This window comes from Sciurus vulgaris, assembly GCF_902686455.1.
Source record: "Sciurus vulgaris genome assembly, chromosome: 1".
Taxonomy (NCBI): domain Eukaryota; kingdom Metazoa; phylum Chordata; class Mammalia; order Rodentia; family Sciuridae; genus Sciurus; species Sciurus vulgaris.
The window spans coordinates 157,398,953-157,416,329 of NC_136461.1; positions in this window are offsets into that span (position 1 = coordinate 157,398,953).

The following is a 17,377-nucleotide window of genomic DNA, read 5'->3' on the forward strand; positions in this document are numbered from 1 at the left end:
TTTCTGTCCTGAAAGACATAAAAGAAGACTGAAGATATACACCTTAATCTTGAATGAGAAGTCTCAAAACTTTCTGGATTGTCACTTGCAACAAATTATTGGCATCCTGTCATGTTGACTTATTTGAAATATGAATAATTCTCACATGTGTCTGGGAGAATAAAGTCTTTGTGGGTTAAATGTTAATAAAGGAATCACAAGATTGGGGGAATTAGGAAAGATCATTTAAATAAAGTAAAAAATCTGCAGAAGTCATGCAGAAAGAATAAAATATTTTGACTACACAAAAAATGTAAAGTGCTATTCGGTTAAAAAAAAAAACATGTTATAAACAAAAATGTGCCAGACGTGATGTTGGTGCATGCCTATAATCCAACTTCTCAGGAGGCTGAGGCAGAAAGATTGCAAGTACTAAAAAAGCCTCACCAACTTAGCAAAATCCTGTCTCAAAATGAAAAATCAAAAGGGTTGGGGTGTAATTCAATGGTAAAGTGTTCTTGGGTTCAATCCCCACTATTGTGAAAATAAACTTTCATTTTACAAAAATGTAAAAATGAAAGTTAAGAAGAAAATGTTTGCAAAGAGCATTATAGATAAATGATTGCCATTTATTACATGCAAAGGGCTTCTATACATTTATGAGAAAAAGTCAGTCAAATTATGTAAATAGGGAAATAAATGGACAATCCATAGAAACGGAAATCCAAGTGACTCAAACTATATACATGTATAAAGCTGATCAATTTTAGCTATGAAATACTAATTATCCATTAAATTTATAAAAAGTTTTAAATGAAAACATCTGGTATGTTAAGGATTTGGGCAAAATAGTATTTTCATAAACTTCTAGCAGAATATGAATTGTAGCACCCTTTTGTGAAGGAAGCAATCTGGTAATATCTGTCACCAAATATTACTTTTCAATCCAGAAATTCTATTCCTGTGAATTTATCACATAGAAATAAAAGCTTTGCTACCTTAGGATATCATCCACTTTAAAAATCTGCTATAGCATTGTTTGTAAAAGTTCAGTAAGTGATTATCCATCAGTAGGAAAATTATTAAATATATTGTGTTATATCCATGCATGGATTTTTATGCAACCACGAGAAAAAAAAAAGCTATGCTCACCATGGTAAATTTCCAGTATTAGATGGGAAATTAAGATACAGGGAAATGCTTATGGAATTAACCTCTTTTCTTTATGCACTACCCAGTCTGAGATGACCCAGAATTCTAGCGTCCTCTGTGCTCAGCTACACCTCTGCTTCTTTTTCTGTTTCAGGGTATGCTATGGTTTCTTTAGGATTGTGTCCCTCAGTTTCATATGCTGGACACTTGATCCTCAGCATGGTGGTGTTGAGGTGATGGAATTTTGGGGAGGTGGAGCCTAGTGGGAAGTGGTTAGAACATAGGAGATACTACCTTGCTTGAAAGGGATTGGGATAGTTCTTATGGGACTCCAAACAACCCATTTGCTCCTGCAAGAATGAGCTGTTATAAAAGAAACAGCTTGGTCCCTGAATCCCTCTTGCCTTCTCGTATACTGTGACTGCTCCCTCTCAAATGCACTCAGGCTATGATGTCAGTAACCATGCTGTGATACAGCCAGAGCGCCCTTGCCAAGATGCCAGTGCCATGCTCTTCAGTCTCTAACTTTAAGCTAAATAAGTCTTTTTTCTTTATGTATTACATGGTCTCAGATATTTTTTTACAGCAATAGAAAATGGACTAACGCAGAGAAATACAACTGAAGTCTCATGTGTAGTGGTTAACAGGATCATGTTTAGAGTGTGAGTTTGAATAAGAATAAAATTCTTCACTTGGAAGTAGAAACATATCACTAGAAGAGTCTAGGAATCAGCTGCTGTACATCCCACCCTTTGGAGAAGTACCACTTTCTTGATCCTCATTCCATAAGGTAGCATAGAATTTCTTGGGTTTAGAAGTAGTCCACCCTGAGACTGCTGTCTTGGAAGAATCCAGAGTGCCCACACGTTAACACTATAACAATCAAGCTGTGCCTTGCAGCTGGTTATAAGACCTATCGCCCCCCCTTTAAACAGGTCATGTGTTTTCATTTGTTGCCCATATGATTGAGTTCTAAAATGAGGACAGACATGTGGGCCCAAATCAGCTATGTCTTGAACTCTAAAGGGGCTCTACAGGTTGTCAGTGGATGACCATGTGGTTCTAATATCAGATGTTCAGAATTTGGGGAGAAGGATGGGAATGCTGATCAATGCCTTTTTTCAGCCTACATTTGAACCTAATCCACATAACTGTATGACTTGACCGATAGGCTGATCATGTGTCTTCATAATAACTACTGCTCCTCTAAATGATTATAGTGAAGTCTTCTTACAAGTAAAGCAATAGCTTCCAAGTTTTTCCCTTTTCCGGAACTCGCTAAATTCTTTTACATATTTCATGCTGTATGATATGCAGCTATATCTTACCAATTTTATGCACCCCAAGCTTTATACTCTTCATAAATATTTTAATCAAATAAAGTAAATTTCAAAGTGTTATGTCTTCTTCCAGGACTGGAAATATAACTGTTATTAATCTTTCTGATTTTATTAGTGTTTTCTAAATACCATAAAACAAATTAAGATTATGAATCTTAGTTTAGGTTGTCATTTCTTAAAGTGGCCCTAGTTTGTGTTTGAGGAACTTAAATATTTTTCTGAAAATAATTGGAAAAATTGTTCATTTTACCTGAAAATTACATCTTCAGTTGTGCATCTCTAATTATTCTGGATTATCTACCTGATATTTTGTTCATATTCTCCATGCCTAATTTATCATCTGTGGCTTGTCACTACTGATTACAGTTGGCCCTTCATATGCATGAGTTTCTCATCCACATATTCAACCACCACAAATTGAAAATGTAGTTAGGCCTAGGATAGATGCATCTGTTCTCAACATGAGCAAATTTTTATTCTTGTCATTATCCCCTAAACAATACAGTATAGCAAGCATTTACATAGCATTTGCATTGTAGTAAGTATCATAAATAACCTAGCGATGATTTAAGTATATAGGAGGATGCAAGTAGGTTATATGCAAATACTACACCATTTTATATGAGGACTTAAGCAACCACAGATCTGAGTATCCGTGGGGGTTCCTGGAATATAACATCCTGGATACCAAGGGACATTGTACTTCATATACCACTCCTTGGTTTCACCAATTGGAAATACTTGTTTTGATCTGAAGCCAACTACACCCTTTAAGGAAAGAGAAAAACAAGACAATTACAAAGTGAAAAAAAAGTTTTTTTTTTCTATTTCTCCCCACTTTCTCTGGAGATATGTACACATAATTAATTTCATCAGTTTTGGTTTCTCTCATTGGGACCAAGTCTAGAAGGGAATGTAACCATTAATAAAATAACGCAGTGTGAAATACTCCTAATTTTGCAAGATCGTCTTAAATTTATTCTCATTAGCAAGAAAATCCACCTATAGAAATTTTTAATTTCCCTGAGGAGTATGTTCTTTTTGGAAATGAAACAACTGAAAAGTCACTTCAGTACCATAGCAATTTTACTAAACCCTGCTCTGATTTCATACACAGTAGAAATACAGTAGGCTTTCTCCCTCTTCTGTTTTCTCAGAAGAAAACTTGCTTTGGAAAGAAAATATTTAGAAAGTACATTGATGCTAAAATTATAATTATTTCCTGAGTTCCACTCTGCAATATTTTTAAACAATCAATCAATTAACCATGCTAGAGAATTGGTATGGTTTAGGAACACTATAGTACATAAAATGAACCTACTTGGATTGGTTCTTGGATATTAGTTCATGAGGAAATACATTTACTAATCTGACAAACATCTTTAAAATCCTGAGTTCTGTTGGATATCAAGTTCAGAAGTATTTCACTCTATGCTAATTGTTGCTTCCACTGATACCTTAAGGAGATCAGTTGGCATCTGATTTTTTACTTAAAAGGTTAATTTATATTAGAAGTCATCTTCTCAAGTCTGCCTGCCTCTTGCTATTACTAACTTTGGGTTCTATATGCTTCTTTGGTTTGCAGGTTACAGTAATACTTTTTTCCCTTTCTTCAACTTTTCATCAAAATAAGGTCTCAGAGTGGAAGGCATCTCCACTCACCACACCCCACTTCTCTTGTTCAAATCACTTGTTATTGTTCCCTGTTAATACTAATAGGGTACTTACCTGTGGACAACACTGCATAGGGGATTCAAAGATAATTTTAGCTTTATAAAGGTGTCTTTTCTTATGAAATTTCCCCCCAAGTAGTAAAAGTCTATTAAAGTGTATAAAAGCCATGTCCATAAATATTACACAAACAAGAAAAGGACAGGGACATGAGAAAGGGGCAGGTCCCATCTTAGGGGAGTCAGAAGAGGGTGCAACTGTACTTGGCAGGTGGATTAAAGACAGTTCCCTGGAAAAGGTGAACTATATACATAAACATGGACACATACAAAAGTCACACGTTGCCTGCCATTGTGGCTCCTGCCCTGACACTCTTCTACCCATAACCATGCTGACTGTATTTGATTCTGAATCCAAGGTGGTCAGCGTTGACTGGTTTGCTTCACCAGCCCATGAGATAGCTCGGTGGAAGTGCCAGCTGATCCTGCTACTAATACTATATTCTTCTCAAGTCTCAGCTGCATTTGCTCTCTTGCATCTAATACTGTTGTCCACTTCTTTTCTCTCTCTACTGCCCAAATGGCACCCTCACTTGATTCTATTACCCCTGTGAGCATTTTTCCTCAGACTTCTTTGCAAGTTTTCTTACATGAGAGTCGATGTACGTCAAGGTTCTCAGACTCTCCTAGTTCTTCACCAGTCTGTTCGCGCTGAGGAAGCTCACAGAAGCCAAAGGCATCAGTCAATGTCTTCACCCCAACTCAGTCAAGGGATTTAGGATCCAAGGGCTATCGGACAGTTCCACATCAATCAAACTAAAGCACTGTGATAGGTTGAGTTCTTTAAAAAGTAGATGAAGCATTTGTCAGTATCCCATTTCCTTGAAAATGCTTTTGGGAGTAACATCTATAGAAAGGAAAGGAAGAAGCCCTTTGGGGCAGCGTGACCCATTGGTCTGCAGTGCACTCACAGGGCCTCAGCTAAGATCTGAGAAACACTGAAGCTGGGACAGCCTTCAGTACTGTCCCTAGTTGGCAGGGAGGTGCTGGGCCTTTGTACCCAGGCACTGATGTGCATGCAGCCTGTCCTTAGAAAGGGAACTTCAGCAGCAGACAGTTCTAGGAAGGGTGCCAGGGGACTCCCAGTAGGCAGAGGGTAAGTCCGTCAATCCTGAAGAGGAATCTGGGCAGCCCAACAATGTCCACTACACATACCTAAACTTTTAGAACTATACCCATATTTTTTCCTGAATATATGACTCCTCTTCTACATTTGTTGCATTGCTCTCCTATCCAGTAACCTGTACTAGGTCCAAGGAGGTCTCCTTATTTAGTCCTCCCTAGCAGCTAATCTAAAACCCAAGTCTCTCCATCCGCCATCTTTAATTTTCTCACCTTTTTTTTCTACTCTCCCACCCTGCTGTTGGGTCCTAATGCAGATGCACCGTCTCTCACCCAAACATCTGCAATTGTCTTTTAAAAAATGTTATTATTATTACTGTAATTGCACTATTTATGGGGTATAGCTCAATAATTCAATACATATATGCAGTATTTCAGCATTTCAGATCAAGGTAATTAACATTTCCTTATTACTACTTTGTGTTTGGAGTCTTTGAGCTCTTCTTTTCCAGTTATTTATAAAACACATAATAGGTGAATGTGAACTGTAATCACTCCACTGTGCTGCAGAACATGAGAACTTATTCCTATCTAACTGCGTTCGAGTACTTGAGAGTCATCCTCCTTCTCTGCCTGCTCCTCACCACCCTTCCCAGACTCTGGTAATCACTGTTCTCCATTCAGATCAACTTTTTAGCTCCCACATATGAGAGAAACTGTGGTATTGGTCTTTCTGTGTCTGAATGATTTCACTTAAGGTAATATCCTCCAGTTCTATGCATGTTGCTGAAAATGACAGGATTTCATCTTTTTATGACTGAATAATATTCCATTGGTGTATATATATAGATATAGATATGTGTATACATATATATATATAGATAGATATGTGTATATATATCACATTTTTCTTTATCCATCTTCTTAATTGCTACTATAGGCTCATGTCTTCCATCCTTCCTATTTATTCTTACATAGGAGGATGATATTCCTACAACGCAAAACTAACCACATCAGTGTTCTGTTTGTCAAGGGCCCCTCATAATCTTCTGTATAAATGTTCAACCTTCTTATTGTGTCAAGAAATTTTGCCAGTCTCATCTGAAGTCTTCAGAAGTGCCTACAGTCCTTATCAGGTGACTTCTTATCGCTATGTTTTTGATTGTGCTGCTCTTTCTTCCTGGAATGTTCTTTCATCCTACTCCCTTGTTGCTTGAAAATGCCTTTTTATGAAAACTTTCCTGGCTGTTTGTATTCTTCTAAATTCATCTTATTCTTTATATTTTCATATGACACCCCCCATGTTCCAACATACTGCTATCTTTTTATCTGTAACTCTTAATTGCATTTTTTGCACTCATATCTATCCGCCTTACTGTTTTTCTTCCTGAAGGCAGAAATGATATACAATTTATTTCTGAGAAGCATGGTAGAAAGCACATTAATTACGAGTGAATAAAAAAACTTACTTAATAGAGAGAATCCATTTGCTAACCCACAGGATGAATCTGAAAAACAAAACAAAGAATCTTGGTTTTGTGACATTCTTCATAGCCCACCAACCTTGTGATAGGAAGGAAGAGATCATATGAAAAACTCTGAGTGAAGAGTGTGTAAATTAAATCCATGGAAAGGAGAGGGTGCAGGGGAGGTTAAGGCTCCTAGGGAGAGCTTCCCGGAGAGAGCTACCCATGGGCAAGTCTGTATGGGGACAATCCGCTTTTCCTGCTGGATGAGCTGCCAGAGGAGAGACCAGAGGACCAAGGACACAAGGTGGAACAAGTAATCCTGCTGTAGTGGAAAGTCCAGGAGGAAAGGTGCATTGTGGAGCTCAAAATTTTGCAGACTTGGGTGATGACAAAGTCCAAGTCATAGCCTTAAATGTAGGCAGGGTAATGGGGGGATGATCAAGGTACAGGCTGTTTTCATTATGGAAATGGAGAGGAAATTTGAGGTCAGGACTGGGGAGGTGATTAGAGTGACTATATATCTCCTGGTTTCCTCCCCACATTCTGGTTGTATCCGCTTTTCCAGCATAATTAATTCATGGCCTTTCCTTATTCTCAATAGTGTCCTTGTTTAGGTGATAGCTTTAAGTAAGTAGCATAATAATATTTGGTCTAGACAAAAGAAAACTATCTTTCTGGACTTTGGGAGAAAAATCTGGATGTAAAAATTAGAATTAAAATGTAGTAGGGGATTCAAAGAATAGCTAATGAAATTTACCATAATAACAATGAATTTTTACCGGGAGCAGTGACACACACCTGTAATCCCAGTGGCTCGGGAGGTTGAGGCAGGAAGATTGCCAAGTTCAAACAGCCTCAGCAAAAATGAAGTGCCAAGCAACTCAGTGAGATCCTGTCTCTAAATAAAATACAAAATAGGGCTGGGGATATGGTTCAGTGTTTGAGTGCCCCTGAGTTCAATCCCTGGTACTCTTCTCCTCCAAAAAAAGACAATGAATTTTTAATTATAACATATATGACAAATAGAATTTAAAAATTTTATGTTTATACACAAAGCTTTGGGTTTTCTGCAATATGGGTTCTGCCTTTTTATGTAGTTTAGAATAGGATGATTTAAAAGGAACAGTCACAGCTTATCATGCAATTAAATGATTTATACTTAAAGGGGACTCTGACAACTTTAAGATGTTCTTAAATATAATTGCAGCATCACACAGGGGAGAAAGAACACAGGATGAAAATCGGAGCTAACACGAAAATAACAAAATCAATTTCCTCTAGGCCACTTCCTCAGGTAAAAGAGGGTACTAACATACATCTGACCTCTCACAGTACTTATGGTGATGACCAAATGAAATAATGGAAAATTCTTGTAAAAACTGTACACATGCAAGCTCTTTCTTAAAAAGAAAAAGAAAAAGGATTCCAGGTGATTAGCTGTAATTTTGCTTTTTTCATCATATTGAATATTTTATATAATTATAGAGTTAACAAATACATTTGTTACAAATAGTATATAAATAACTGAATTGTCCACATCTTACAAACTCATTTCAGGGAGACTGAACACTGGGAATACATGAGAACCACAGTTCCCTAGTTAGAAACTGTCTTCTCATTTTACCTGAACGACAGACAGAGTAATTAGTGAACCCAAGGCCTAATGAGAAAATGAGGTAATTTTTGGAGACAGAAATATTCAATTCATTCTTTTATAAGTGTTTTACCTATTAAAACCACCAGCCTAGTCATCAGAAGATCACGGTTTTATAGATTAACTCAGTCAACCCATGTCAGAGGGCAGGAGCTTGCTGGTAAGAACAGCTGTTGGTCATTTGTCTTTCCACATCAAAGACCCAGGGAGACTCTTCAGTAAATGAGGGAGGTATTAAGGAAATGAAATTAGTTCCTGGCATTAAAAAAATACATACCATGAGACTAGCCGCCCCATAGAAAGTAGGAAGCATTAAAAACTGATTGGTGCAATAAAACTTCCTAGAAAAATCTGTCTCTGATTATGAAGCTAATGAGGCTGTTTGATTTTGTAGATTGTTCCTAGGACATTGTATTCTAGTGTTGAAAATATGTCCAAAGTGATATTTAAAACATCACATATAAATTTATGTTAGAATGGTCTTTATTTTTCCAGGCAAAATGTAGATTTTTTTTTCAGGGAGTAAACTAAATTTTAATTGCTAAAAAAGGAGCCATTTATTTTTGTACACAGTTGGTGGCAAATTACAGCCTGGACTAATAGGAAAAGAAGATCCACTTTTATGAAAAGGAATATATTCCTTTTGGAAGAAAACAAATATATTTCAAATCCTGACTAAGGTTTAGGGTCTGTGCTCAGCATATTACAAGCATCATGACGTTTAATTCTCAGTGGTTGTAAGGAGATAGGGGTGATTCCCACCTCTACTTTTCTTCTAAGGGGAGATAGAGCAAGTTCAAGTTAGAAGCCATGGGAGACAGAACTCTAAAGATTCTCATCATCCCTCCCCGATTCCAGTCTCCTCTGATTATTTAATCATACACTTATCGAGGACATGCTGTGAAGGGGTTTTACAGTTGTAATTAAAATCCCAAGTCAGTTGACCTTAAGACCTGGAGATTATCCAAATAGGCCTGATCCACTCACATAGAGCCCTTTAAAAGACAAATGCGGAAATTAAGAGAGTTGAAGTGTGGGAAGGACGAACTTGCTCTTTCTGCTTTGAAGATGGAGGGGTCATGGAAGTGCAAACAGCCTCAGGGAGCAGAGTGGACCCCAACTGATGGCCAGTAAGTAAGCGGGGGCCTCAGTCCTGCAGCCATAAGGCAATCAATTCTTTTCCCTAAACTCTTCATAAAAGGAGCCCAGCCTGGCCAATACCTGGGTTGGGCTTTGTGAGACCCTCAGCAGAGAACCCAGCTGAGCTCTAGACTGTGAGATAACAAACAGGCATGCTTTTAAGTTGCTAAATCTGTGATAATTTGTTATGAAAGCAATGGAAAACTAATACAGAAGTTCAGAGTCATTGTTATGGGGCGCAACTTAAGAACAGACCCATCACCACTGAGAAGTCTGAATTTGAGAGTCTTCATTAAGTCAGCCGGTGACTGTCTCACACAATGCCCCCTAAAAATGGCTATTGGGAGAACAGCCCCGACCATCGGCTTGTAGGAGTTCTTATACCAAAAATCACATCAGTCATAAGTGTCTCTTGCTATGATTCAAAATTACAAACTAACATCATGAGATCGTCAACAGAGGGGGAAGTGGGTCAAAACGACCCTTACCTAGGTACAAACTAAAGAATGGTTGCTAACATCCACACGATCACTGTTCACATGGTACATTGTTTAGGAGCAATAGGAATCAAAAGAGAGCAATTTTTCATTACATAAGAATTGTCATTTTGTATTGCTAACTAAACATGTCACGCTAAGTAAATGTTGATGGAGACAGAAGTGGGGTGTTCCCATGGGAAAAGCCTATTTCCTGTCCAACATGGAATCTCAGAGCAAAATGGAGTCTGTCTGGCCTATAACATTCTCATGGAACCAAATCTCTCAACCCATCACATTCCCCACTGGTTTTATGTACATAATCAAATCACTGATTTATTAGTATAGAGGTGATTGTAGCGGGTGCGTAACACCATTAGTTTAACAGATTGGATTCCATCTTTAACATATGTAGTTAAACAGTTTATCATGTATGGCCCGATTAAAAGCCCCAACATACTAGGATGAGAAGTCCCACCATGGCAGTTACTAGAGTAGTTAACCAGGGGGACCAAGAGAACAGATTTTGGTACCAATTTTCCTCAGGTTTTTAGCTTTTCCTCACTTTTTTTGAGCCTTTTCCTAATCAAATATAAACTATCATGAATGACACCTGAGTGGTTAGTATAGAAACAACAGGTCTTCCCCAAAGCCATATATAATTTTTCTTATTTTAAAAACAGCAAATTTAACCCTCTTTTGTTTTGTAAAACTACTTGAGCAGGTGAATCAAGGAAATTTTTAAGTGGCTTACAGAGTTTGTTTTTTAATTTTACTTAAGTTCAGATCTATTTGTCTACTGAAGTTTTTGAAATTTTGATTTCCAGTGTAGCGGTCCCTATAGCTGTGGAGCTGGCTATGTTTATTCTCACTAGGAGGGGAACTAAGACAGGGGCCACCCATTTGTATCAATATATGAGTCCCATATGTTCCATTTTCCCTTCCCCATATAATAGTATACCTGGGGAAAGATGTGAACAGTAACACAGAATTCATCCCATTTGGTAATCTCAAAAAGTTGAAGGGCCAAGCATGGAGTTATTCCTGACGCGGTCCAAGCAAGAGAAAAAACATGATTAACATTTTTTCAATCTTATCTTTAGACAGTGGTTGGGGTCTCTGAGGGCTGCCCATTTTTTTGTTGTCTTGACTCAGATTTGATGAGTCCATGTTGTGAGTAAGATCCCCTCCATTTTAGCCAGGCGTTAGTCCTTTATGGAACCATTTGATGTAGATACAGTCTTCTGACTGAAATGGGTGTTGAAATCAGTGGTCTCTTGGGGCTGATTCTCTCATAAGTTGAACCTGTTTGACTTAACAACAGGTTAGAACAGGAGCAGGTTCTTGGAAAAGGTGGAGGAAGGGCTCTGGAATCATTAACATTTTGATCTCTCAGTGGTCATTTGCCTCCAACTTTCTGGACCTAAACTGGCTCTTATTTTTGTGATTTAACCCAACTTACCTATCTATATTGACTGTCTTTTAAATTTTTTATTATTACCCCTCTAATTTTAGGGATTTTTTACTGCTGTAAGGAAAAAGGATGATGACCGCTCTTGCTGCTTCGAGCTGAGAGGGGGTGATGTGGGGTGGGGCAAGCAGTAAAAAGTTCCATTTTAGAAATTGAGTCTTTCTACAGGTAAAAGTCTTGTTCTATGAAAGAAACAAAAAAACATGAGTACAAAATAAATAGCAACTGGAACATGTCAATGAATATTATGAAGATGCTAGAAATCAATAATCTCTTACCAGAGGGGGAAGAACTGAGATGTTGTTTACATAAAAAGGCCTAACAAAGTCTAACAAGGCTGGAGAGGATAAGATCTTAATTGTAAATCTTTAACATTGCCAGAGTTATCAGGAATGTAAACACAACATTTAGTTAAATTATCTAACATTATCTGATTTTTGTAAAATATCTTTTTATTGGCATGATCTCTTTGTTTAGTAGAGATCCCTTTATTTTTGTTACTTAGGGCTAGAGAATCATACTAGCAAACATTGATTAAGTCTACTTGTATTGGAGGTTAGGATGATCTGTAGGCCTTAAACTGACTAAAAACTTATAACTCTGGCAGTTTCTTTTGGTAGTTATCAGGAATTTTTATCTAAGAATCTTTTTTGTCACCTCCAGTTTTGTTTATTTGGGGGGGGGCTAACACAAGTGTACATCTCAAGTTACATTAAAATAATTATATTTGTTTTAAAAATGTCTAGGAATGACTGTGTTTTGGTTTTAACTGTTTTTGCTAGGGGTTTAAGATCAAGTTGGTCAAACTGACCTTGTTTCTATCTGTTGTTAAGAGTCAGCTGAGTTCCCATAGGGGTCACTTATGGGGAACTTGAGAGCAGCTTCTTAGCTCCTTTAGTTCCATTCACTAGGTAGGGTCTCCTTGATAACGTGGCTTCCTTTGGAAGCATTGGGGATGTTTCCCTTTTCCGATGACCCTCCTCTGCAGCAGGTGCACTGATTGGCTTCTCATCCTCTAGTGGTCTCATCAATCTCCCTGATTGGAAGGTCTTCTGGCCCAGAGTTGCAAAGCTCCTTAGAGAAGTTCTCTTGTTCCCTGGGTTCAGGATGACTCTGAGGGCAAGAGCCAAATATTGAGTTTCTTGGTTCCTTTATTTTAATCTCGATCTTTAAATCTTGATTAAACATCCAACAAGTCAGCTTCACCAGTCATACAATAAGAGTACTGGGCTTTAATTTTAATGTCTATGACTTCATAGTCACTTATCCACTTTTATTTAATTGGGGCCTATATTATCTGTCCTATAGGTGATGACTTATTGTCTCAAATTAATTCAGATTGTTTGTTCTTGAAGCAGTACCTCTGCAAAACTTTAATTAGGCAATAGTAATAGAGTTTACAAGAAAAATACAAAATGGAATTAACAACAGTAAAAACATATTTAGTTGTGTAATAGCTATCTTAAATTTTGGCTGAGCTATATATTATATCCCCTGTTTGAGATCACAGTAATTTTACAACAAAATCCCCAATCTTTTGAATATAACTTTAAAGGAGCTGAAGTTTGGTCTATTTTGGAGCCACTGTAACATGTAGTAAGGTGAGAGGCAGAACCTTATCTCAGGTAAGATTCATAAATCTTAGGTAAAGTGGTCTAGTTCTGAAGCTGATCTTTGTGTTCTTTTTAAATATCATTTTATAAAGTTTACACATGTTGTTTCCTAAGTCTATATGAATGTTAGTTAACACAATATGATATTACATCTAAAACATGAATCAAAGAAAGCTGAGAGAGCCTTTAACTTTCCTCTTGTGTAGTAAAATGGCAAAATGTTTTCCTATTTCATGATATTAAGCTTTAAACAGATCAGACTCTCATTATCTTTTAGAAATACATTTACATTTTTATCCCAGTTAATAACATAAAGTTTAGGTCCAGTTACAGAACATTAAATGATATAAATAAATCCCCAATAAAATTTCTTATTTTGATAAGTGTAAAATTACCATTACAACTTTAGGTTGGAGAACACCAACTTGATAAAATGTTCTTTTAAACCTTTTAAAGACTTATATACCTGGAAGATATGAACACATTTAATATATAAATAAGAGTAATAGAATTATAATTACATTAATGTTTTTATATTAACCATGTTTAGCTTTTAAAGAAAATTTAGATTTTGTAATGTAGTATAATACTCTAAAATAACAGTTGCTCTTTAACCAGAGTTGTACAAACCCTCAGTTTTTAAGACTAGTTGCTCTAGAGATTAAACTTAACAGATACAATGTTAAGAGTAAATTAATATTTTAAGAATTATTGGTCATTTTGGCATATAGACTGAACTTTGGTTTATATCAGTACATTAATACTTGACCTTAGGAAAAAAACCTTGAATAGTTTTAACTGTTTTGTTACTTATATATACACATAAACCTTTTAAAATTTACCCTTAATTTATACTTCTTTAATCTCTTAGTTAGATCCTCTTGCTATTTACTTAGATTTGTTACAGCTTTATTTTATCACATAAACACATTTTTACCTAGAAATATTTTTTACTAAATATATTTTTATATCTAAAACCTTATAATGTTTTAATCTGTTGAGCCCCTTTTTTAAAATTTATATTCTGAAATAATCCTTATAAATTTATGAATTTAGATAAATTACTCCATTTTAATTAGATGAAATACTTTGTTTCTCATAGAACTCTATTTAAAATAGCTGAAACTTTTGGACCCTTTACATAGAATAATACCTGTTAAGACTTTTAGGAACCATGTTTTCAATGATAACATAAAGTAAATTTAAACCCTCTTTTTACTTACCAATTTATGAAAACCCAAAAATGTTTTAGTTATGTTACCCTGTGGAATTTATGGAGTTAAGAGTACTTGATGTTATATTGAACAGTTAGTATTTTAATTCTCTAAACCAATTAGATGTCTCTAACAAACACATCCATGATCAATCCCATATATGTTAAATGTAATTTAGTTATTTTTACATTAAGATATCAGAGATGGAAGATAGTCTTTAAACATTGAGCACATGAAAAAAGAACAAATCAGTAGATAAAAAAATGATAAATTAAACTATCAAATTAAACACTTTTTTCTAAAGAAACTAGTAAAATGAGAGGGAGGAAACTGTAGGCTGGGTGAAAATATTTATAAATATACATCTGATAAAGGACTTATATTCAGCATTGCTGGTAGGACTACAAATTGGTGTAACCATTCTGAATTCCTCAGAAAACTTGGAATGGAACTACTATTTGATCCAGTTATCCCACTCTTCAGCACATACCCAAAGGATTTAAAATCAGCATACTATAGTGATGCAGCCCCATCAATGTTTATAGCAGCTTGAATCATAATAACTAAACTATAAAACCAGTCTAAGTGCCCTTCAATAGATGAATGGATAAAGAAAATGTGGTATATATATGCACAATGAAATATTACTTAGTCATAAAGAAGAATGAAATGATGGCATTTGCCACTAAATGGATGAAACTGGAAACTGTTATACTAAGTGAAATAAACCAATCCCCCAAAACCAAAGGTAGAATGTTCTCTGTGATATGTGGATGCTAACACACAACAAGGGGTAGCAGGAGGAAAGAATAGAAGTTCATTGGATTAGACAAAGGGGAATGAAAGGAAGGGAGGGGAGGGGAATAGGAAAGACAGTAGAAAGAATTGGACATAACTTTCTTATGTTCATAGATGAATACACGACCAGTATAACTCTACATCATGTACAACCACAAGAATGGGAAGTTATACTCCATGTATGTATGATATGTCAAAATGTACTCTACTGCCATACATAACTAAAAAGAATAAAATATAAAGTTTAAAAAAAATTGTGTTTAGAATATGCAGAAAACTCTTACAAATCAGTAATAAGAAGACAAAAGATGCAATTTAAAAAGGGGAAATTGTTGAAGAGGTACTTCACCTAAAAGACTGGTTCATAAGAGGTCAACAAGGACAAGAAAATGTGTTTAATATTATTAGTTTGGGGAAATGTCTAATTAAATCACAATGAGATACAACTATACACCTAAAATGTCTGAGGTTGAAAAGATTGATATTGCCCATTGTGGGTAGGGATGTGGAGCAACTGAGATCTCATGAATTGCCGGTGGGAATACAAAATGGCATAACCAAACTCTGGGACAAGATTGGGCAGCATCACATGAGTTAAACACATACTTGTCTCCTGACCCAGCAATTCCCCTCCTAGGTATTTATCCAAGCAAAATAGATGTGAATATTTATAGCTGTTTTATCACAATTGCCCAAACTAGAAATAACCCATCAACTGGTGAATGGATAAACAAACTGTCACATCTATATAGTGAAATAAGGAGAAATAACAAGGAATGAACTACTGATACATACAACAGCATGGCCGAATCTCAGAAACATTGTGCTAAGTGAGAGAAGACACACAAATGACCACATACCTATGATTCTTCATGATATGCTAGGAAAGGCAAACTATAGTGATAGTGAATTGGGTTGCTGGGGTCTGGGAATGGGGAAGGGCATTTCAAAGGGCTTCAGGGAATTTGGGGGGGGTATCCAACCCCTGAGCCACGTCTCCAGTCCTTTTTATGTTTTATTTTGATACAGGATCTTGCTAAGTTGTATGTGACTTTGCTAAATCACTGAGGCTACTCTCAAACTTGCGATCCTCCTGCCTCAGCCTCCTGAGTTGCTGGGACTACAAGGGTGTGCCACCGGGCCCAGCAAGGGAACTTTTGAAGATGGCAAAACTATTACATGTTGTTTGTGGTGGCAGTCACATAACTACATGTTTATAAAAATTCACTTAACTGTACACACAAAAGAAAATCTTAATTGTATATAAACTCTCCCCCACCAAATGTAATAGTACTTGGTTTAAACAAGGGACTGACCAACTTCACAAATGTGATCTCTGTCAAGTAAACATGGCTTCTTAACACAGAAGGGCAGAAATCTCCTCCATGGGCCAAGCTTTACAATCACTGTTCATGCATTAGCATTTAGCTGTAGTGTAAATTTTCTTGTTTGGTTTATTAAATCAATGTAAAACTTTAAAAAGGATATTTTATTTAAATTTAGGAACTCAGAGATGAATTAAGACAGCCCGAAAGAAAAACAGGAAATATTCTCACATCATCATGGAAAAAAAATGCACTCAGTTTGATGCACAGTGAATAGTATATTGAGAATTACACAATAGTGTGCTGAAATGAGTGTAATTTATCTCGCTCAGTGTTCAGGAATAGACTTTTAAAGGACTTTTTGCTAAAAAGAGGAGCATTTTCATGCTTGTAAAGTGCTCTAAGCTCCGCACAGAAAAATGCTAAGTACAGGGTATTATTATTTCATGAGCATTGGGCTTACTTTGACAGTCATTATAGTTGTTCCATTTATAATTGCTGGGACTTCCTCCAAAAGTACATCTTTTGTATGTGCATATGTAATTCATTAAAAGCACATATTCATTTTGGGAAATGCCTTTTCAGAGAAATGGACACAGAACTTGTGAAAAAGCAACTATTTTTCCCAAATTCACTTCATGCCACCTCAGGGCATTGAGGGGGTCAAGTCCAAACATGAGCTCTTCATGTGGCATCTTCTGTGTCAAGATATGGCCTCTGTGACTCTATGAATTGTTTACATGAGAAAGACTTTTAAGAATTTTATTTTGTGGACAACTCTTTTATGGATGTAATTTGGTAAGAAACTATCATCCTTGACTTTTATTCTCCAAAGAGGTTCTAAAGATTAGAATAGGAAAACCAGTAGATGAGAAAAATGTATTTTCTTTTACTTACAAATTTTATAATCAAAGGGAGAAAACATCCCAATCTAATTATTTGTTAATATCCTTC